The sequence below is a fragment of the Lagopus muta genome, chromosome 8 (genome assembly GCF_023343835.1).
Source record: "Lagopus muta isolate bLagMut1 chromosome 8, bLagMut1 primary, whole genome shotgun sequence".
In the NCBI taxonomy this organism is placed as follows: Eukaryota; Metazoa; Chordata; class Aves; order Galliformes; family Phasianidae; genus Lagopus; species Lagopus muta.
This window is the reverse complement of record NC_064440.1, coordinates 33,220,422-33,245,251: the sequence shown is the minus strand read 5'-3', so window position 1 is coordinate 33,245,251 and position 24,830 is coordinate 33,220,422. Positions and strand designations below refer to the sequence as shown.

General features: G+C 40.7%; 1 protein-coding gene across 2 annotated transcripts in view; it reads right to left on the bottom strand.

The window, feature by feature from the left end:
• SPAG16 (sperm associated antigen 16) overlaps nt 1–24,830 on the bottom strand; it is a 355,941-nt gene that overhangs the window by 172,523 nt on the left and 158,588 nt on the right. The gene's annotated exons all lie outside the window — the stretch shown is intronic.

The window sequence follows — 24,830 nt, the reverse complement described above, 5'->3', positions numbered from 1 at the left end:
CACACGCTCTTGAAGTTCCAGTGTGTTAAAACACTCCAGTGTATGTTTCTGAGCACTTTGTTTGCTCTTAGGAAAACCCAACAGGATAACACAACCACAACCAGTGTGAATCACTATTCCCCACCCATAATAATTTCAGAAATACTGCTTGCCAGCCTGCTGCTGACAGCTGAAAGGAACAAGGACAAAAGGACTGTTTTCTCCACTGTCCCCATAGGTCTGGAGTCTTCTAGCACTGAGAAAGAGCTCAAATTGCAGGCCAGTAGCTACTGGCTCTGCCATCACTTTAGCACCAATTCACTGGGATTAGGCTACGGTCAGAAAATCTATTTCAACTCTATACTCAAATCATGTAAACACGTTTTCCATTTTGCATTATACAGCACACCGGGACATAATGGAAATCACATACTTATCACGTCCCTATACTGCAAACTTGGTTTATTTTTGATTTGGCAAATGTAGCACAGCCCAAAATGGATCCAGAGAAGAAAATAAATCTCTTGGAAAGGTAACATAGTGCATATTTCATACAGATTTGGTTATTTGATTTAAATTATTGTTATGCTTTACCATTTGTTGAACATCAAGAAGTGTCTAGGAGCTGAATGAAGTCCCAGTATTATTTAAACAGACTTAATCTGGAGTTCAGAATTAAAATGCAACGAAGAAGAAAGGAATCGCAACCTGTGCATGCACCTATTTCAGTTGTGCACCAGAGCTGACAGTTTTCAGAGAGAAATGCTTATAAAACAGAACCAGAATAGAGAGAGAAGATGCCAAGCAGCTAAATGGGAAGAAAAGAGAGGTCATGAAACGCACGCAATTACTCTATCATAAAAGTATCTTTTTTTGAAACAGGATCTTCCTCCTGCACTGTCATTATTTCATAAAATTCCTAAACCAGAACTGCAGGTTCTACTATATGGGGAAGCACGATTTCCTCTGTCTAACCAAGGCCAAAAACACACTCATGTCAACTAGCATCTGTTCCTGCAGTTTAAGACACAGTCTAGGAAGATTCCTACAGATTCAACACTTGAATCTCTGTTAGAACAAAGTATTTGGGTTTTACTCATTCTCTAGTTTCTGTATCATTTAGATTGGCCGTAACAGATACGTAGGATGGCAAGGAGGGAAGAAAAATAAAAGAAGAGAAATTAAAATCTTGAGAAGGCATGCCAGTGGCTTGCAAATTACTGGCTGAGAACAACTCTCCCAGAATTCCCCTACCATCAGAGACCTCTGACACAAAAAATCCTGATACAACAATGCTGCCTGGAATAAATGCAGGAATGTAGCACTAGAAGTGTGCTATGCAAAAAGAGGATCCCACTTTCAAGAAAAATTAGTGGGATATCTGTAAGAGATGAATCCATCAGGACTACATCTGCTCTTTCCTCAGGTTCTGAAACATCAAGACAGGCTGCATTGAACAGAATCTTTACTGGCATGCACACAGTAGTGCATGTAAGCATCACATTGATTAGCTGAAGTTTTTCTCGTAATCTATTTCAGATAATTCAGATAGAAAACCCTCCATCTCTCAGCTTCCAATTCTTCCCTTAAGATATTTTGTGTTAGTTGAGTGCATGCTCATTAAGACTTTCTATCACTCCTTTCTCTTACAATCTTCCTAAACAGTTACTTTTGTAGATGCATTATACAACTTACATTAAGTCACCATGGCATCTCTCACTGTAGATTCAAAGGGAAGTTGACACAAGTTGGATCCCTCCTTGCTTTCTGAACAGACTTCACTCCTGTCTCAGCTGCAGTTGCCCATCAATACGAGCTGTGCTGCCAGGCACCCTGCATCATCTCCAAGGAACATTTCTCCCTCCCTCAACCCTCCCAACACATTTCCAGTCCAGCTTTTGAGAGGTCTGAACTTATCCAGTGATAAGACATGTCTGGAGAACTTAAAGACCATCCATCAAGTGTATATCACACAGAAGAAAACTTCTGGTCATCACAACAAGCCCACAAGAACATGTTTCACAGACTTTTAATTGCAGTATTCTTATGAAAGTTGCTGTCCAACGTTTTTTTTCCTCCATGCCAATTTTGTAGGGACACAGTGCACGCTATTTAATTAACAGCAAGTATGTGACATAACCACTGTTGCACCGCTTGTGAGAAAGGGAAGCCCATTCATCCAGAGAGTTCTATACACAGCGTTAATTAGACATCCTTGTCTTCATTTCTGGCAATGCAGCACACTATAGATTTTTGCTTCATCTCTGCTCACAGGCTCTAATTATTTCCAGCACAGGTGACTTTGGGTAGATTGCAATGAAAATCAATAAAGGAACACGTGTGATAGAAACATCGGTTTTCTCCTCCTCTGGGATGGAAGTGGGATCAGAAAAGACTCAGTCAAGAAAAAGAAACTCAAAGATTCACTGCTGTTGAGTGTGTATGTACCCATGTTTACACAACTCATTTTGGCATTATAAGCCACTCTCATTTCTTCAGCACTTGCCATGGAAGACAGATAGTACTCCCAGTAATTTGCTTTCAAAACAATCATCGATTATTCTAATTTATTTTGAGTAATACATAAAAATATGCTATCTTCAAGATGCAAAACGCTTTCAGTCTCAATACATACTGCATTTGATCACGCCATATGTACAAAATCAATCTGCTGGTTAAAAAGTGTTAAATCTGTCTGTTTGTTTTAACACTGACACTGACTATACTGCACCGGGGCAGGGAGGTGTCAGTTTGATAAGGAAAGCTTTCTGGCAGTAAGATTTCTGCAACACTGGAACCAACAGCTACCTGCTATCATTAGGCTAGTCTTCAAGTTCTCCGAACACCTTGCACCTATTACTCAGGCAGACCAGACTGGTTGATGCCTGAGGTGCCTCCAAGTCTACAGTAGCAAAGCTCCTCTGAGTCCCAGCTCATTCACTGCACAGAGTAGCGCTCATACCTGAGGGGCAATCACCAACTTAATAAAAGCACCACCTCAACCCACTTCTCACAAATAACTGCAGTTAACCCCAATTTCACAGATACAGGACACTAAGGTATAAGAAGAAAATCAACTGTTTTTTCAAAAAGAATTTCAGGGAGCTAGAATAGGTCACAAAAATAATTACTGGATATTCAGCAATTCTAACGTACAAGATCTCAGGAGACTGCAGGAGCAGCAGGAGTCCAGAACTCTAAGCTTAACACAGAAAATTTCTGTCTGAGGAGCGACACCCTGGTGAAATTAACAATGGCTCAAAACCCAGCCTTGTAATGGAAACTTGGGGAAACACAGCTCTCTCTACCTCTACCATTACGTTCTCCAAGCATGCTGGAATGGAAAAGCAGAGCAGGCTTTGAAGGCAGGAATATCACAGGCACCAAATTCAAGAGGATGGCTTTTCATTAAGGTCTCAAAGCAAAACGACGTGTGCTTAAATTTTAGGAACTGTTTCACTGAAATCAGGGATCCTCTTCACACACATACACCTAATTATATTGCTGGATTAGGGCCTAAAAACCTAAAGAGTTTTTAAAAGCTGAAATTTTATTCCAGCCCCAATTTTGCTGGCACCTAGCTAGTGCTGAGACCCAAGAGAACCCAATCCGTTACAAACATAAGATGTGCAGGCTGCACCATGTAACTGCATGGCAATTTTTTACTTCCTGTGTTTGCAGGGAAATGGAGGCCAGAAATCCACAGCGCTTCAGTTAGCGGGGTATGGTGTGAGGAGGGTCTGTGCCATCACCCCTCTGCAGCCTTGCTCTCTAATGTTAGGGCCAATACAGAGGAAGAACACCTTGCAGGAGTTTTACATCATTAGAAAGGCTGATTACTACCTGATGATGGCTCGAAAGGCCACAGCTGGCAGACAGGATGGACTCTTTTCTGCCATCACGAGCACTGTGCAGAGGGACCAAGGGGCACAAGCAACAGGACCAAGTACTCAGCTCCTTTCTCAAACACCTTTCAGCACGCTTCTCCTCTTTACCTCCCTAATAGCAGCAAAGACAATAGGATATACCAAAATGGCTCTCACGCTCAATTTCCTGTCAAAATCTGGTCCTCAGTGTAAAGTTTATCCAAGCTGCAAACAGCAAAGTGCTGCAAGCAGCTCTCCCTGCTACCCAGCCCATGCAGAGACCCCGCCAGAAGAACTTTCCTCACAGGAATGGCAGTCTGTGCAGAGCCTGTGGTATATCAAGGGAAAGTCTGCATCTTGTTAGTTTCTCAGCCTATCTCCTCCTCCTGCCCTGCTGAGCAAGCAAGAAGCTGGATGCGGTCTGGCCCTCAGCCACATCACCCAGCATACACACCACACAAGCCTCATTAGCTATTATGCCCATTACACTTTGCCCTCATTTGTTTTCTTTCAACCACCTTTCACTAGAACAGTTATTTCTACCACCTTTTCATCTTGGCTTAGTGGTCTCACCTGCCAGTGTGCTTGAGCAACAATTGTGACCCTGACATTTAATTCAGGGGCTTATTACACATGGATAGCATAACTGAAATGGTTTGCGTTTCTGTCTGAGGTCTTAAAATGTCTTTTTGTAACAGAAGGGAACAGGGAAGAAAGGTTGCAAAAGAGAAAATAACTGGAAAGGAAAAAAAAGGATGAAACACAAACTATGAAGAGAATGTACGTAGGAGAAAGGCACCCACAGCACAGAGCTTGTATCTTCTGATTCATTCATGTAAATGCAGTCTGTGACTGATCTCATTCACAGTCCAGTCCTGTCTGGTAGAAGCCTGCTCTGCTTCCCGAGGTCCCATGACACAGGAATTGGGAGCAATAGCCATTGCTGGGACCTTACCCTTCCTCGTTCCATCTGTCTTGCCTGACCAGCAAGCCTTGAGACAGCAATTAGAAGACAGCCATACAGAAACTTCAACCCACATTTCTAAAAGGCCCTAACACTTAATAATTTAAAATGCTACCTAATGTACCTATTCACACTATTATGCAGAAAACATCTTCAATCTTAGCTGCAAACGTATTTATTCTTGTGGAAAAGCATAAATTCACACACTTTTTTTCATAACAAAAAAAAAAAAGAACTTCAAAAAGCAAACACTGCACAGCATACAAAGCCTCCACAAATAATTGTACTAAACGCATCATTATCACTCACAGATACAAACACGTTTGTAGTGGGAAGACAGTAGAGCCTATTTTGTGATGCTCCGTGCTTGATCGCTTTATCCACTGTGTTTGCTATTATCAAAACCCACTAATTTGTAATAGCTTTCTGAGTATTTGTAACCTACCTAGGTTTTACTGCATTAGATTTGATTACGGACATGCTGGGCCACTCTAAAATCATTATCTTCTTAACAGCTAAGCTTAGCACTACATCACATCTTAGAAAAATTCAAAACTATCGTGTTGATTTGCATGTGTTTTATTTAGGTTTGATGTATGCATATTCTTGAATTATGCACTGCCAGGAGTCCTGATCATTTCACAGCATATTAGCTTAAAAACATACATAATCCCTCTCAAGATACAGCCCTTAATCACATCACAGAAGGAGAATTTTCCTAGAACCTATATGATAAATTGTCCATGTTGTTGTATACTCATGTACTGCAAACCTCAGCAACCCAACATTAAGCCTTTCATCTAGGATGCTTGTAAACAACAACAGGCATGAATCTAAATCAATTCTGAGAGAATCTTCGTTTATTCATTTCTTCCCTTTGCTTACAAGGTTGTTGATAATTACTGCTGGCCCAAAAAGTCACTTTGTCTACAATGTCAGCTGTTAAACACTACAGAAACAGCATTTCTCACCTGCCTTAAACCAAAGCAGTGGGCAATCCAGGCAATGTTGCTACAGAGAAAGCTACTGTTCATTTTCAGACTGCAGTTTATTATTGTTGTGCTGATCTTAGCTGTGTTTTTCTTCTTTATTTCCACTGTCCTACCATTCAGATGATGACAAAGTTGGGCACAGAACAATGGACAGAAATCACATCGCCTGGAGATTCTTCTATGAGTCTAAATGTTTAAAAATCCACAACAACAACTAATCCATGAGTCACTGTGAGTTCACAAAGTTCTCATTTCATATGCATCCGAATCAATTCTCCAAGCTGAGTCAACTTACCAGGTACCCATTGCACTGCAAGAAGTATTTAAGCCAGAAGAAAGAGCATCAACAAAAAACTGGAAGCAATAAAAAACGTTGAAATACTCACATCTTCCCCCAGTGACTCCACTGGGGAATGAGCACTACACCCCCCCGCCAGGAATGATTTAAACCATGGCTGCTACTGTAAGCAGCATAACATTAAAGCATTCAAAACAGCACTGAAATCAGATTCCCCCAGGTCTGCACAGTCTTCCATCTTGTTCTGAAAGAGATTTCATCTCCCATGCCAACTCCACAACTCCGGCCAGATCACAGACCAAACTTTGCCAAGAACATATATATATATATATTTGTTTTGTTTCCTTTGTTTTACACCAAACCAGTGACGATGAACCACTTCGCACACAAGGCAAAGAGAAAGGCAATGCAGGCAAACTTGCATAAACCTTTCCCTACTCAATACCTAATTGTTGCCTGTTTTTGACCTTTGCTTGTGGAGTACTGAGATAATAGCTCGTCTTCCCTTGTAATGAAAGACAAACTGCTTCTCTAAAAGGCAATTTTGGCTTGACCAACTTGAAAAGATGCAGATTGCTTTCTTCAAAGCTCCTATCTGTGGCTTGGTTTGAATTAGTTTTCATCATTATTGTTAGCAATTCCCAGGCTCCTGTTGCATGGCAGCTTTTTCACAGATGATTAGGAGCAGTGTTGTGGCATATAAGAGTTTCGAATGACACTACTAGAAACTTACCAGTCAGTAAATTCTATTAAATTATCAAGGTTGCTAAAGAAAATTTTTATAAATATAACTTGCAATTAGGGCATTAAAGGGTCAACTCACTTTTCTAAATCGATAAGAAACAAATGCATTAACTTTTCAAGGTCACTTTCCTCCTGCACCTCCTTCAGACAAACTTTCAAAGCAGGGGAAGGTATGCTCTGTGCTCTGTTTCAGTACAGTAATGCAGAAAAATGAAATGCTTTCAGCAACAGAATTAATGGAAACTCTTGCAGAGAGAAAGCTGCATAAGTAAATAGTTTCTTCACAGTTAGGACGCCAGTTGCATCCAGCTCCAAGAAACAACGCTGATACACAAAAATCATGCTCCTAACGCTGACATGTCGTTGTAATCAGACATGTATGTGTGAGAAAGAAATGGATTCTGGGCTCAGAAGGGATGACAACAACTCTCTGGTCCCTAAAATGGAAGCTGCAGATCCCAGAAGAGCTGCTGAGCCCCTCACACAGTTTTCCCAACAAAGCAGGCCGCTCAACTTGTTCCATGATGTTTCAAGAGAGAGGTTTTCCAAGCTATTTGTTCTACTCTAGAATCCTGCACAGAACTACAGAAATACAGGCTGACACTCCAGTTTGTACCAAGGATGGATTGCATAGGCTCGCCCAACAAGCACTTGTGTAAGTTCTCCTTTCAAACAACGTTCTGTATGACGTGTCGAGGTGTTTGGAGGAGGAAAAGGATTTATTTCAAGGGTTTTTTTGAACGCTCATCTCTCTGAATGTAAATCACACTGATTTCCTTACAACTACGAATACAGAGAACAGTTTCTATTTCATTAAAATCTCATTCATCAGATGGCTGTTACTAACATCTTAAACTCAATTCCCTAACTCATCCAATTCACTGAACATTCTTAAAACTCAAGATCAAACACAGACACAACATGTCAGCTGAGGCTTTGTTAAACCTAACATGGTAGAAACCACATCCCTCTTCACACGTTCCGCAAGTACTTTTCCCTAACTTCCAGAAACAGGACACTGAAGTCTAAGTTACCTGTTTTCACTCAACACACATTCCATTTTACATTTGTGCATTTGAATTATTTTTTCCTCAGCATATATTGCACGCATTTCATCTTGCTGATGAAACCTCGCCAATTTGTCAAGTTTATGTTGAATTCTGATCTGATAGAGAAAGTTATTTGCATCCTCTCTTAACTTGGCGTCATCTGCATATTTTATAAGCTATTCTGTATTCCATCACTCTCACTGCTAATGAAAACACTGAACAGAACTGATTTCCCAAGGAAATTCTCAGAACGAAACAAACACTGGAGTTCAGCCAAGAAGTTCTTGCACCCATTCCGTATCACTGGTTTGTACTAAAACTCACCTGGTGGAAATACACACAATAAATATTTAGAGACCTGAAGTGCAAGAGATGGGGGGGGAGGGGAGGAAAGGGAAGAGAGCTGAAATTGAAAATCTGGCCAGCTTTATTCTCCAGCTGCACATAACATGCAATTTACTCTATCAAAGAGAGAATACCCACCTCCAAGAACTGTAAACTTACTGATGGATTGCACTAGATAATTCCTTAAAAATTCTATGGATTAATTTTTACAGACTAAGTACAAAGCAAAATTAAGAATGCCTTAGAAAGACTTGAACAAAAAAAATATGTTTCAGGAGAATCAAATTATTCTTCTGTTTGCTGCTGACGGGTTTGCTATAAAATTACGTACCATTGCCTGGAAGAAAAAAAAAAAAAAAATAGACATCCTACTGAGCAAAACCTTTGAAAATGCATGATGTGCAAGCAGAGTAATTATTATAATGATGTAGGACATCATTTTGTTTAACTATCTTCTATCCACATTGGTAACTAGCAATAGAACAAGAGGGAATGGGCTCAAGTGGCACCAGAAGGTGTTCAGGTTGGATATTAGGACAAATTTCTTCCCCACAAGAGTGAGAATGCACTGGAACAGGCTGCCCCAGGGAGGGACTGGAGTCCCCATCCCTAGAGGTGTTTAAGAAGCATCTAAGTGCTGTACTGTGGGACACGGTTTAGTGGAGAAATACTGGTGATAGGGGGATGATTGGATTGGATTTTGGAGGTCTGCTCCAACTTTGATGATTCTATGATTCTATTCTGTAACCCTCCCACTGCTGGCTGTTCCTCTCCCTCCTAAGCCAAGATGGTACATAGTGGCCTCTGGAGCAGACTATTATCACTGGATTGCCTTCTGCAGTCAACAACACATCTCCATTTTACCTCCAGGTGAGGTTGGCTTTCTTGATTTTGTCACTGAGCCCTCAGGAATGCTTTTACGTTGCCTGTCAAAGTTTCTACTTTTCTCCCTTCCCATATCCTGCCCTCTCACGTGCCAGTTAATTAAGCAGCTCCCTGCTTAGCCAAAGAAACCTCTCACCACAGTATCCAGCACAACAGTTTGCTCCTGAGCAGTGAGTAGTCCTTAAAAATCAGCCAGCTCTCTGTGATGGCAGTGCCATAAGAGATGCAGCTCAGCAGTGTGCTAGGCAAGCCCAGATATAATTCCATGAAATCCAGAGCCCTAACCTGCTGCTCATCTTTCCAGCCTTCTTCAGGATTCTGTATTCATTTAACTCATGGTCACCATAGCCCAAAACACCCTTTGCAGTCACATTTACTGCCCATATTTGCAAGCAGCAGACCAATTAGAACGTGACTCGAACTGAACTCCAGCATTTCATTTAGGCAACTATCAACAACACAGGCTAAAAATTCCCAGCTGCTTACACAACACCATGCTTCCCCTCCCAGGTGTGGCAAAAGGCATCCGTGCTTTCCTACCTTTGTATCAGCCAATTTCCATTTATACCATTAATATCTGAGCATTGTTATTATAAGTACAGAACTCGTACAGAACTTTGACAAACACGTGGTAACAATTCATATAATGATGATGTCAGACAGAAGAATAATTCTCACGAGTCTCTCAGTTGCCAAAAAGTTCTCTGTATCCTCTGAAACATACCAAGCTACCTATCAGACCCTGGATTTTTTTTAATTTTAAGTTTTAATTAATTTTAAATTTTAACCTTCCATCAAAAAAGGTTGATGGAAGAATTCAAAGTCCATACAAATGTGCCTGTCAAGTTAAAAATCACTGCTGGTAGGCAAGAGTCTCTCATATATATGTGAAAACTACAGTCCAGTTGCAGGCTATTGCCTCCTTAGCGAAGAAGTTCTCTAAAGATATCTTCTCACTGCTCAAAACGTGATTCTTTTCAAGACCAACATCTACAGAACAAACCTTCAAACCAAGAGCATTTAGAAAAATGCCTTTTCTTAAGTCAAATCCACGTGATGGGATACCAAAGTACAACCTTCCACCTTTCTTAGCATTCTGCTACCATTTGCAGACCCGGCTGCACATTCAGTAGTACTTCTAAAATCTTAGGACAGCCCTAAGAAACTAAATCTGCTGTGCCAGAAAGCCAGCCCAGCAGCTAGCCTGCAAGAAACAACCTCCTTTAACACAGTAGCATGAAGGATCAAGGACACTTTCTAGCCCTCTTGGTATCTATTATGCTAGCTGCAGCTGTCTAAGGTTAACGTCCAAAAGTGAGACTCCTGCAAAGACAGTGTTTATATACTGTGCTGGAAGGGTAAAAACATACCAGCGACTGAAATGATTGCTTACTTTCAACAACTGCAATTTTATAGCAACACTTACCTTAAGGGTCAGCATTTATCCTGCTTCCAAATGGCTTCTGATTCATTTCAAACTGAGCTATAATGAAGGATAAAGACCAGTCTCAAAAGCCCACCTCCGTCAGTGCTCATTAACAAAAAGAAACAGATAAATACTTCTAAAGTATTCAGCACAGCCCTGATTCTGGAGCACAAAAAGAGGAAGAAAGCTGCCCGATGTGTTGCTGGAAGACTAAGTGGAAAGAAATCAGTGGAAAGAAACCATTTACAAATCAGTTTATAGAATTTTATGACTATTTTTTCCCAAGTGTTTAGCATCCTACATCAAAGTGATAAGCGAGCTAAAAAAGCCTCATTTCTATTTTGCTACCACCACATTAGCTGACACATGTGCTATGTAACACATGTTAATGAGAGAAAAATAGATTCCTGAACTTTGGTTAGCAAACAGCAGCCTGCAAATGGCTAAGGATCTATTAGAATCTGAACAAACACTACAAAAAAAATAACAAAAAAACAACCCCAAACAAGGACGTTTTCTACATGTAAAGAGTCATGTATCATTAAGATGCCATAGGACTATGAATGAGGAGAGGTTTCTACTCACTCTTGACATGAGAGCAGACTTATAGAATAACTGAATATAGAATAACTGGCATAATAATGTTTTCCTGTTAAAAAAAAAAAACCATGCAGAAGAATTTGGAAGCAATAAGACACTGCAACCCTTTAGAAAGAAATCATGGACACAGTAGCAAGACGTGTTGCTGATGAAGCAAAGGTATGAAGCTCAACCTCAAAGAACAGGTTCTTATGAGCAATAAGGCACATCTGTATTACTGCATATTTTACCAAAACAGTGGATATTCAGTGAACTGGAATTAGGACACTACATGAGAAGTGTTGCCAGCAGCTGCTTTAGAGAGTCCTCCTGAGTGAAATATTAAGATAGCATTGATTGCCTGTTCCATCATTGATGAGACTATACTCTCAGCAGTACCTAGAGTGACATCTATATTACCATCTCCAGAACGAACATGCAAGTTTTCTGAAGGGCAGACCCCAGTTCCTCTCAACTCAAGGTATCAGAAAATCTTGTAGACTAAAACTAATTGCTTTGTACTAAAACAGCAAGCTAAACAAAGCTCTTTATCAGCTTTACACAATTCCTAGGCAGCTGACCAAGTACACGAATCTAGCCCTATCACACATACTAATAATAACCACAGGCTATCCCTTACTTTTCATCAGCATACATGCAGACTGATGCATACACCCTATGGCAAGCTCAGTGTTATTTAACAACTGCTAGGAAGCAGAGAGGAACAACACAACTCCATAATCTATTTGTCACAGGGGAAAAAATCATCAGTATGGTAATCGTAGAAGAGCAAAATACTGTTTAAAGACCAGTGCTGGCAAATCTTACAGTGAGAAAACTAATGAGGCATATCTTGGATTAAGTTTAGTTTTATACACAGTAGAAATATGTTGAGACTCTGAAAGCACTAAATAATGCTTCTTATGTAAGCGTTTTATAGTAGATTACAGATTACAACAAATTCTGCTCTACTGTTACGCATAAACAAGAACTTAAACCATCAGTTACTCAGGAATTAATACCAACCATAATAGCATTAATTGATTTAATTTGGCAGAAAACTTCAAGTCAGTTTGATTTCAATATTGTTTCATTTTTTAATGAAAAATCTCCTAAGAGTTTTGGAAGGTTGGAAAAAAAAAAAAGCATGACTTCTCTTTTCATTTTTTTAAATAATGCTCACTGGGCAAAAGCATCAGAAGTCCAAGTAGCTGATGAAATTACTGAAGCCGGTCATCTAAGAGCAGCCTCATGATTTCCCCAACCATGTGGAGTACAAAGGAAAGCAATCTGAAGGCGAAAAGCTCGAACTCTCTATCGTGAGCAGACAAAAAATCCCTCACAATAGCTACAGAGAGATGGAAGCGGAGTGCCAGTCAGCAAGCAAGCTGTGCCAATGCTCAAGTTCAGCACATCAAGTAGAGGTGACAGGCACAGAGCTCCTTCCTGTATGGCTTTTTGGTTTGGCACTGTTTACGTACAGAGGAAGCTTGTAATGCCAACAGAGATGCTGAGCTGCTTTTTCCCCAGCTCACACCAAAGGAACTAAGCTAGTCCAGACATACAGCTTCAAAACTCCTGCTGTGCTTTGAAAACAGAGTAGGTACGGAGCTATACCTACAGAACAACAGGACATCTGCCTTGTATCACAGGCTTCTACGTGCACCTGCCCTGAGTTATGGTTGCTCCTAAGACAGTTGCCATTTTTCTCCATCAGCCTCACCGCAGCACGTACATGGTGAGCAAGAGGCAGGCTTCCAAACAGAGCAGCAGGACTGCATCATCATGCTTGGCTCGGGACAACTTTCTCTCAGGTTCTTGCAAATGCTGAGTTGTTTACATACCAATGTATGGCATTACTTAGCATACACCATATAGCTCAGCAGCGTTCATGCTCAAATCCCTGCTGCCAGACCCTCAAAATTCACGTCGTAACAGAAAGACTCTACTCGTTCAGTGAGACTTGTACACACAGTTGCTTAGAGGAAAAAAACGCCATTGAAGTTCCTGGGAATTTGGGCTGAATTAGTATTTCAGCAGGCAGTGCCATGCAAACAGCTCCTTCCTGTGCCCCCTCTGTAAACGGCACTGATCAGCCGTGTGCCACCAGCAGCAGGAAACAATGTCCCACGTCCCAATTTCACAAAGCAACTGCAAAGCAATAAAGCCAGGATTTATAGAAACATCTACTTTAAACTGGTTTTAAAGCTTCTGGCCTAGTTTATTTTACCTTTGCAAACCTGTGCAAATAAATGTACTTAAACAGTTAAGGCTTTACAAGTAAGGGAACACTGAAGGCAGCTGTGCCAAAATACTACAGCTTGTAAAGCACACCTAAAATCTCTCTTAAAAATAATAAATAAATCACACATTTGAGTGTACACGGGTGTATAAAAGCACAGCTGTATAATGCTCTATTTAAAACCCACACAAGATGAAGAGGAATTTGGGCTCTCTGCACTAACTCAAGGGCTTTACAAAGGACAATTTGGAAGAACAAGGTTTATTGATGAGATACAAAAGTAGAGCATCACTGGTATTTTTAAACACCATTTGATCCTGTATGATGCTGCAAGTTGGGATGCTAATGAAGCCCAACATTTAAGCTGCGTGCAAAACTTTATGTACAAAATTCACTCCACAAAGCAGAGTTCACAACAAACAGCAGCAATTTATTTTGGTGTCAGAAGGATTAATTACATCCTTAAACTCAACTACTGCCCCGTGCCCTTCTATCACCTGTGCAGAGGTGTCAACACAACACTGGGCACGTACAGGTCTCTATTCCCAGCTCCCTCATGCCCAACCTGAAGGCTCCACTTCTCGCCTGAGCTGCATGCATGAGAAATTTATTTGATGAACCTGAGAAATAATGCCTTGCCCCATTGCTGTATACACATTACCAGAGCTTGCAATTGCAGCTGGCCTTTATATTTGGATATACTTACATAGAATACTCAGAACAAGTATCCGTGTAATTAGCACATCAATCATGTTGTTCTTTAATGTAAATGAAGCACTAATACACTCCTCCATAAACTCCCTCACTATAACTAATGCACACTATTAATTAACCGACCACAAGCAAAAGAAATGCAGAAATCCACCAGAAGTACACAGACTGCAGCAGCAGCTCAGGCAACAACCCCCATTCCTGCAGCCACTGTCCCCTGCAAGTTCTCCTGCAGCAGCTTGGAGCTGCAGATCTCCACCTGCCTGCATGGCATGCTGCAAGCTGCCATCCTCTTTGCAGCATCACAACAGGAAGGCTCTCTCTTTTCCTGTTCCTAAGTCTTGTTACTCACAACTCAATACTCTTTTTCCAAAGCTTAAGCAGATCTATCAATTTTTACGATAGCCTCCTGTAGGAATATCACACAGCCAAAATGATTTGGGAGAAATAATGCAGAAATAATTTATTGTATTACTGTCTGCAGCCATTGTGCAGCTTCTCCCTGCTCCCCAGCAGACAGCCTTCTTGCTCCACTTGGACAAACATCAGCTGATAGTTCAAAAACCCACACCACACCCCATTTTCTCTGTTCTGCTGGTACACACTTCCCCATACACCTGTTTCATTTTACACTGACCGTGTGAGTGAATTTGCCTTGTTGTTTTCCAGATCATAGAAGCATTCAAGTTGGAAGACACCTCTAAATTCACCCAGCCCAACAGCACCCCACACAACCATGCCCACATCTCTCAGTGCCACATCTCCACTGCTCCAGAACACCTCCAGGGACAGTTAACCCCCACACCCTGGGCAGCTGTGCCACTGCACCATCACTCTTACAGAGAAGTATTTGCTAATATCCTACCCTGAAACTCCCCTGGTACAGCTTAAGACCATTATTTCTCATTCTTGCCAAACCACCTGAGAATTAACATTTTTCTTCATACCTACAATGCACGTATGTAATTCATACACGTTTTTCACCAGGACTCTTAGCCAGACAGCAATACCATCCTGCCCATTTCCCTCCTCCTCCCCAGTCTATGCGCTGACCTAATTTAGCAGCCCTAAGAACCTCGAGAGAGTTGTCATAATAGTGAAAACTGGAAACCCTGCTGAGACACATCCCTCTAAACAGCACAGCACAGATAGCTTTTCCCTTAGGGAGTTCCCATTTTAAATGTCATTTTCTTACTTTTGGTTGCAAGAAGATCCGTTTTACTCTTTCTGCATGCGTTAGCAGCAAATCAAAAATTTAATTTGTGACATTTTGAACAGACAGCTCATCAGGACAGTGCCACAATCCCACTCGGTCAGTGTGTGTTCAAGCCATAGACTTGACCGGTTACGTAGCTGCTCCTCAACATGCATTTCAAACAACATGGGGAGACGATGTTCAGTTCCTCCCCCAGCCCCCATATTTTTCAAACAGATTTCTTTTAAAATAGTATTCTAACTCTCAAGTTTTTGGTTTTTGTTTTTCTCAGGTTTTTAGATCTTACTAAGTTTTATGATTACATTTGACTTAAAAGACATACTGGAAACTTCTTTCCTTTTCTTTGCTACCTGCAATATACCTACCAAATATCCTTCAAAAACAAGGACCGTTTACACCATGGAAACAACAACCACTCAAAAAGCATTCATCCAAAGCAGTACTAAATCATCCACGGCACCAAGTGCACAGGCCTGGAACCTTCGCCCACCGCCTGCCATGGCAGAGCTTGGAGCTGAGACCAAGGACAGCAGTACGTTGTGTGGCAATCACAGCCTGTGGACACGAGCAACCCACCAAAAGACAAGATCAGTTTTGCCACTCGGTTCAGCTGTCCTCGACAGTTAATTAAACATCCATTCCCTGCCTTGATAGATGAAAGAGCTGTCCTGAGGTCAGACAAATGACATTTCAACTTTCCTAAGCTTCGTCCTCCTTACATCTTTCCCAAAGTAGAAACAACATAAATGAGCACACCCGGGGCAGTGCAGAAGTCAGCCCGTACCAGGCTTTCTCTGTGCTCACCTCTGACTGTCACAGCTTATGCTATGTGTGTGTAGAACCAAAGAGGAACAGGAGATGGAAAGGAAGAGGCAGAGGCAGCAAGCTTTGCCTATGAGACTAAAAGGCTGTGAGCCACTCTGCTGCAGTGCAAACATAGTATATATGCATTTTTATAAATGAAAATTTAAGATATACAATGGATACACAGAACCAGCTACAACAGACCAGCAGGGCTCACCCCAAGGCTTCTGTTTTCACAGGTGTTGAGGCTACAATGAGGTGACTCTGCTGACTAAAGCACATCCAAAATAAAATCATTACATGCAATATGATGTGCAACAAAGGGCCCACCAGCAGAAAAAGGAGAACAAGCTAAGAGACCATAGTCCTTTCCAAGGGCCCAACTCCTTCAAAGCAATAACCCCAGGCTCCGCAATCACCACATCAGCAATCACCAGATGGCAGAATTTACTCACAGAACTGAGAACTACTCCCACACCTTTCAGAAGCAGTCAGAGAGCAGATAAGCAGGCAACACACAGCGCTCACCTACCACAGTTTGTAGCCTGGGAGAGCAGAGAGGTGAGAAAGGAGCTGATCAGAGATGCAGCACTGCTATTCACATCCAAATGCATTCAGCTCTTTGAATTTGTGTTGAAACACCTATAGCTTAGTAACTGTTCTCTACCAATGCTCATTTTCATTTGCTCCCTGAAGGACTACGCTTCCACAGAAAGAACAAGACATATCCAACACAAACTAACTTCCAAACTCATTTTGTTTCCTCTTCAAATAAATAAATAAATAAATAAAATACTTTGGCTTTCTTACCTTAGATTGGTACCTAGAGACAGCAAAAAAATTACTAACCCACTTTTGCAAGTGAGGTTTCTATTGCTGTCTGCATTCAAACTGACAAATGGTTGAGGGGGATTGCTTGCTTTACATAAGAAGGTTCAGCACAACGAATTCCATCTGAATAAATAAATACTGCCATTGTACTTCATGGATCATATTTTCTGCATTTTTCCAGTGTCCTAAATGTTAGGCATTATTAAGAAATGTGAGATACACCTTTAGACTATTTTTTTTTTAAACCAGACCACAAGGGATGACAGCCCAAGCTGTGAGATAGCCTTTTCCCAATGACTCTGATGCAGAAGGTGTAGCTGCGACATGCACATAGTGATAGGGGAGAAGACAAAGTACAGTTCAAGAACAGAACAAAATCTATCTACAATCAATGCATAAAGGACACACTGTGGCAGATGCTTGCAGAAAGCCTCTGTAAGATAAGAAATGTGAAAAGGGCATTTTTTCAAATAAACAAAACTGTGACAGCTTTTGTTACAAGAAAGAATTGAGGAAGAGTTGGGCCTAACAGGAAAAAATTGGCAAGAGGGAATCATGTTTCACAGCAATGCGATCAATGACTGCAGGGGCAGACAACCTCAAAATAAGACACTCTAGGTCCCCCCCCCCCCTCCTGTACTCTGACACAGCATAACAGCTAATCATTCTGATAAAATACCATGTTACTTATATGTACACTCATACACACAAGAAATGCTTTGTTCTATAGCAGCTCTGGATGAATTCAAGCAAGTCACTCCAAGTGCAGCGATGTAGTTCAGTTTAGTCCCCCAACACCAGCAGATTACAGAACCCTAAGGACCAGTTCTCTTTTGGCGTTAGCTCTATGCTTCACACATCCTCCAACAATACAGAAGATCAGTTTTACAATATAATTTACAGCTCAGGTCATCAGTCACATCATTTTAAAGAACAGACCACTCTTAAATTTGAAATGTTTGTGTCAGGAAGAAAGAGAAAGAAATCTAACTTGGGATTCTGCAAGGAACAAGGTGTTCAGAAAGTGCGTACATATGGTGGTGGTTCCCAGCCTTTCATAGGTCTGTTCGGTGCATTTTCATCTTCTCTTAGTGACATCTGACACATGACTGCTGACAGCACTCTGTAAGTTCCCACTGAGAACCAGACACACAAACTCACCCTACTTGAAGGGAGCTGTAAGACTGCACGTAACCTGTCCTGGGATAAGGATGGGAAGGTGATGACATAACTCACAGGATGCAAGGGCTTTGTGACTGCTCAGCAGTGGCAGCAGAAATCTGCAGGGCAAGGAAGCTGCTATGTCACAGTATTTCTGCTATTTCTGGTATGTTGAAGAAATATGAATAGATAACAACCTCATATTTCACACAAATTAGAGTCGGATTTTTTCTGACCAGTGCTCAGGGGTTTCTAGCACCAGCACGAAGATCTGTGGCAGGAGGGAACGCACAATCAGTATTATCAATTTCCTGTTAAGCTGTAAACTTATAAAAAATTCAATTATGAGTTGGACGTTGAATATTTAACAAAGAAATTGGTGCTTTCTAGCTATTCCACAGTGCCCAGAGCTCTGGGCTGCTGTTCTAAACATTCAATAAATTTATAAATAACTCAACTGCTTAATTTCCAGAAAACTTATTTCTGAGTTTAATTTAGTTTATTTCCATTTATTTCTTCCCCTAGGTAAACAGGCAGCAAGCTACATTTCAGAAGATGTTAATGGAATTTCTCTTACATACGTGCACATGTAAATAACTTTAAATACCTGAGCAGTATGAAACACTGGACAATATATCCCACTGTACTGTGTTGGATAGATGGAAGACATGAAACTAAACCCCATTTCTGAAGCTATATGAACGGTCTAGCAGGCTTACTGAAACACTCTGTTCTGTCTTCATCAGAGAGCTGCTGCAGTAACAAACACATCAGATAGCATCTGGCAGCGTAACAGCAGAACCAAGTGGGGGACACAAGGCTCTCAGAAAAGAACAAATGGAAACAGGCACAGAAGTAATATCAGGAAGACACAACAAATAAGATTTGGGGTGATTCGTTCATAGCACAATAGGCTGAGAATATCACTGGCAGTAAATCAGGAAGCTCAGGCAGTGTTTGCTGTTTTACAAGCTCAACAGTACATGATGTCACGTTACAGCTAGACAGCACACAGTTCCATTCTTTCAAACCCTGAGATAAAACAAATGAGTCAACACATCCCATTGCCAGATGAGTTATATGTTGAGATACTACTGTTATGTATTTCTTACTTTTTTTTATTTTGACATCTCCACCTACAGTGAGAATGATTTCGAGTAGATAGCTAAAATTAAATAGTAAAACAGGTATCTTCAAATGTATTTTGAGTGCTTTTTGGCTCTGAAGTTCTAAACGGCCTTATTTCCATTTCTTAAGCACAGATGACACAGTCAGAAACTGATATATTTGAATTGATTCACTCAATTTGTTTTTCAAGTGCAAAACTGCAGAAGAAACTTTCCCAGTACACGCATCACAGTTAGGTTTACAAGAAGATGGTTCCCTGCAATGGATCAAGGGCAGAGATTCTAGTTACATTCTACACGGCCTGAATGTGGAGAAGACAGACTCAAACATTTCAAGCGAGCACAGTGACAGGATGAGATGCGACACACAAACAATTGCAAAAAAAATCAGATTAGATTGTAGTGAAAAAGTCTTACTATGATGGTGATTGAAGAGAGAAGAGGAAACCAGAGAGACTGCAAAACATTTATGCTCACAGATAAGATGAAGTCCCTCACGGGACTCATCTAGGCAGACATCCTCTGAAGGCTGCACTGGACCACACAACCTCCAGAAGCCTGTTTCAACTTCAGTGAGCCCACGACTCCAGGAAGACAAGTCGTATCTGAAACCTGAAGCACCAGAAGCACTAAAGATGGACACTGCAGGCAGATACATCCCTAGTCACCCATGTCCTCTTAGAGCTAAAATGAAACAACCACATGAAGAGAGGCGGTAAATGTTATCTTCTGACATGCAGGCAGAATTGGTGATCAATCTGGAAGTACATCCAAAGAGAAGGAGCACAGGATGCCCTGAATAGGACATCCTGTTTGCTGTGTAATCAGCTCCATTGAAGTCCTATGATCAGTCTTAATCCTCACCTTTCTTCTGGCATACTAAAAATAGTATGCAACTTAACCAACATTTAGCAAAGAATGAAATGATACATATATTCTATTTTGAAACATAGTACTCACAAAGTAGAACGTTTTTACGCTGATTACAATGAGAATTCTCAGAACCCAGTTCCCATTTTTATGGAAAACTAAATGTTGTAACAGAAAATCATTTCTACTGATGCTGAAAACAAAGCTATTTTAATTTGTACTTCCTTTCTGCACAGTCCATAAGGAGAATCTATAAGAGAAAGGTATTTTAAGACAGAACGAACGAACGCGGTTTACAAGAGGCAATGGTACTATTGAAAAAAGTCAGCCTTCTGAATTTTCAAGAAAGCAAGTCAATTAAGCAAGAAGAAAACTGACCTACTGAACACTCAAGTACCTCGTTGTTATTCTATGGCATGTTTTCTCATGCACTCTGGGTGTGAAACTCCGGCCCAGCAGACAACCAACCACCTCCTGTATCTTCACTGCCATCAGAACTTCACTCCAATCGCCTCTGACCGAGGACTGGAAAGTTCTGATTGTTTTAAATGTTGAATTAAAACCTAATCCTTTAAGAATCAGATCTGTACAGATGATGATTTTGCCTTACCAGTATTTATTAGCACAAATCTGCCTGCTCACATAGATAATCCCATCACGTTCAAAGACAGAAATAGATACTACGCTGAAGTAAGGGTTTTACAGAGGAAAAGAGAGGTTGTCAAAGACACTGATAGATTCAATGAAAACAACAGAGTTCTATCTCTACTGATAGGTAAAAACAAGAGTGGAAAGCTAAAGTGCTGACAGATGAAAGGCTGACATCAACAGAAGGAGGAGTGACACCCGCCTAAAGAATGGGAGAAAAGGGCAATTCTGTAAACAAGGTTTTCTCTGGACGACAAATGGGTTGAGCATGAATGAGGAGAAGAGGAGCCAGGAAGGAAGTGGCTTTAATTTGTACAAATTTGACCAATGAAGACTCCTAACCACTGCAAACATTAGCAAGCCTTCTTCAGTGGGGAAAAGAGTACTAACAGCATAAGGAACAAGAAATACCAAGATTGGAAGTATATTTCAAAGAGTAATTCACCAGTAAAGAGGATCAAAGAAGTTTATCTCTTATATAACGAGACAAAAAGATTCTTTTCTGATGGCTGCAAGCTCTTTATCTGCATTTGTGTAGACTAAAATAAACAGCGCGCTTCAAAATACGTATACAAGGAGGAGAACTCCTGAAAGGCAAAAGCAAAGCCACGTACTGCAATTTCTAAGACCAACTACTCTATCTTCTAATGTGGTTATTAAAACACCCAAAATATTCCTTACATTCTGGCAGTGTGGATGACAAGAGAAAAATGTGTCTGAACCCAGTTCCAAGGTACTGCATTTCCATGATGCAGGCAGCAAAAAGATGCAAGTGGAAAAATACAGATGTTTTAAACTCATTAGTTAAATCCTGTGGATAGTAAGTCACAGGAAATTTCAGTCCAAAGACAAAAAATACAGAAATGAAAAGGGACAGGCTCAGTAAGATTATTTTATTACCTACAGAAACCCTAGGTTGTGTGTTGCAGCTCAATACACTCCAAGGAAAGGGGCAAAGACAGCAGCAAGGGGTTACACTAGTGACTGTGTGTACTTCAGTCCTAGTCCAAAACACAGTGAAGTCAAGATGGAAAGTAAGAAGCTATAGTGAATGTTTAAGTTCAGCAGTCAATCATGTTAAAATTGGACTCTTGTTTTTCCTCCCCTATGACTCCTAAACATCTTGTTAGATGCAATTATCTGCTAGTTAATAACAGTTTAAGTAGATGACAGCGGGGGCTTTTTGAAAAACAAAATAGCAATGCCTTAAATTAAAGACACAAGCATTATGCTGCGTACAAGCAGCACGACACACAAGTGTCACACAGCGAAAAGCTCCACACCTACACCTCGCAGTACATGAGGCAGTGGGGACAGAGGTGTACAGGCTGCCAGCAGCTGAACCTGCTCTTCCTTAGTGCACAAAACAAGTTGATCGTTGCTCTGTAGTTCAGTCTTATAACAATGTTGTAATGAACTGCAATAGCAGAGGCAGTTCAAGCAAAGAGAAGCCAAATGGGTCTCACAGCAAGAAATGACTATCTTCCCACTAAGCCCTTGGGTTACTCAAGAAAGGCAAGCACAGTCAGTACTGGGGGACATGGCTTCCACAGAGTGACCATCACTCTCATTCTGGGAGCTCCAGTTTCTCCACCCATAAAACCACCATCTAACATTTCTAGTTCAGGAAACCTCCTTGAGTTCAGTGCAGCAGATTAAGGAAGTTCAGCGTGTTCCAGGGCTCAGCTACATTGCCCTAAAATAAAGGCAGCTTTCACACCTCCTCCCTTGGAGTGTAAACTTCATGTTTAAATCTTGTTATCCCAAATTGACTTCGCAAGTAAGCAATTCAACTGACAATTCTTCCTTGTATATCCACAGGGCACAAAAGATAATTTAAAAGCAAAACTTTTGAAGAAGGTTTATTAATAAAAAAAAAGAGTAGATTACTTAAATAAAGCCTTCCTAGAGTAGAAATTAGCAAAGAAAAAGCCCGGAGAAATCAGCATTACATTTGCCATGACGCAACAACAGCCACATAGAACGTGTCTCAGAGGCTCAAGCATTCACAATGTTGCACGTCAATTCAAAGAGGGCTTCTGAATGCAATCTCTTCCCAAAAATCTAGGCAGAATTGTACTTCAGCTTAGAGCTGAACTGTCATAAAATAGCACATAACCATTTGGCAGCAGAATTATGGTACGTTACAAGCCCCAGAATAACAAAGGGGTATAATTTTCTCACTAAGACACCGCTGAAGCAATTTTAAATTTTATACTGCAACCGTCTGGATTTAATTAAATGGTGCAGCAGTATCTCAATATTGCTACTAACAACATCAGCATTAATCAGTTATTGATACAGAGGAGCAGGAAAAGCCCTCTATTTACTACTTCTAACTAATCCCCATGTAGAGATGCTCACAGCACTCCATCAGCTTGCAGCAGGAACTACCTGCACTCAGAGGCAGCAGCCCCTGCTCACTCACACACAGCACATCACAGGCCTGATTCAGTTCCCAACTTATTCTCTTCTCTGAAGACTTGAAATAGATTTATGCTTTTCATTAAATTATCATCATCTCCTTATAAGTTAATTAATTACCTTTTTAGTTAATTCTTTGGCGCTTTCAGCAATATTAACTTCCTAGAGGGCAAGTTTTCAGAGGTGACTGGTCCTGAGCATTTCTGGTGCAGCCACCCATCAATACCTTCAGCAGTTTGATTTACAAAATCACACAGCCTTGAAATCCTCTCCCTGCTGCCGCCACTTCAAACCCAGCACTAATCATCAACTTCAAAGAGAAAACCATTATGTTTATCTAAACTAGCTTCAGTATTTTGTGAATTACAAGTAAGAAAACTAACAGGAGAGGGCAAACAGTAGCAGGAACAAAGAGCTTTCTTGTTTATTTTCCTTAAAACCCATCCACTTTTCACACAAAACATGAACACAAATGTCATACTATTACCTTAATAATACTTATGCTAATATTTGTACTAAGCCTCTAAATCTTCCACATAAACAAGGCTTTCCCTCAATCTGCAACAATCTGAATAAGCTTTGTGCTTACACAGTTAATAAATCTCCTCTTGATAAACCTGACTCCACAGCTCTTTTTAAGTCTTTACAGAAATGCAGAACGCTCTTGTTATTCAGGGTTTAGTAGCATGGAACAACCAAGAAGCCTTTTGTGCCTAGCTAAAAAAAATACCCAGATCCAATCTCCTCTTTCTCCAAGTGGTTTTTAGGTCTAAATGATTAAGGCTAAAGATATCCTTTAAAATCACATCGTTTATGGATATTCTTTAACGCCAGCATGATTAACTTTATCACAGCTGACACTACTCATCTGTCAATAACATAGTATTAACAACACTGGAAGCCATGTAATTAAAAAGAAAAGGAACACCTGCTATAAAATCAGCATCTCTCTGGCCCTGCTCTACCATTTCAGCCTACTCCCATCATCAAGCCTATTAGGTCAATTTTGCTATAAATACTGGCTTTGAGTTCCCTAGCCAACCACGATAATTACAACTGAAAATTCACAACCCATCCTGAAATCTCTCTAGGTTTGTTTTTGTTTTTAACTAAAGCAGTACAAACACATTCCTATTTCACAGGGATGGACTCATCCCAAGTGACCATTCGTCCTCCGAATATTAAAATGGAAACGTATACACTTACAGGCTTTTACTTATTTCTAATCATTTACACTGTCATAATGTGGCCAACACCAGAAGTCCCCATCGTACATCTGGATGCCAGCCTGCCTTTGATTTTGGGTATGAAAAGTACCATTGTAAAGATTCCACTTCTGTTGTTGAGACAGAGGAAGGTCTTTCTTGTCTGGGTAAGCTGCTGATTATCTTGTTTCACACAGACATGACAGGCTGCTAGAAAAAAAAGAGAGGGATAGCTCTTGGAAGCCTTGTGTTGAGAACTGGTGAAGCAACCAAAAGGCAAAGTTTTATGGGAAAACCTGGCTGAGGAAGGTTCTTCAGGTTTTCAAAGGGAGGTTAAGAAAAGCAGACTGTCTCGTGCAAAGCACTTCTTCCAATAACAAACATGGTACATCCTCCTTAAAACATCACTGCAGCCCACACTTACTCCATTAACAAACCAGAGGAAGCAGGTAAACACAAACACA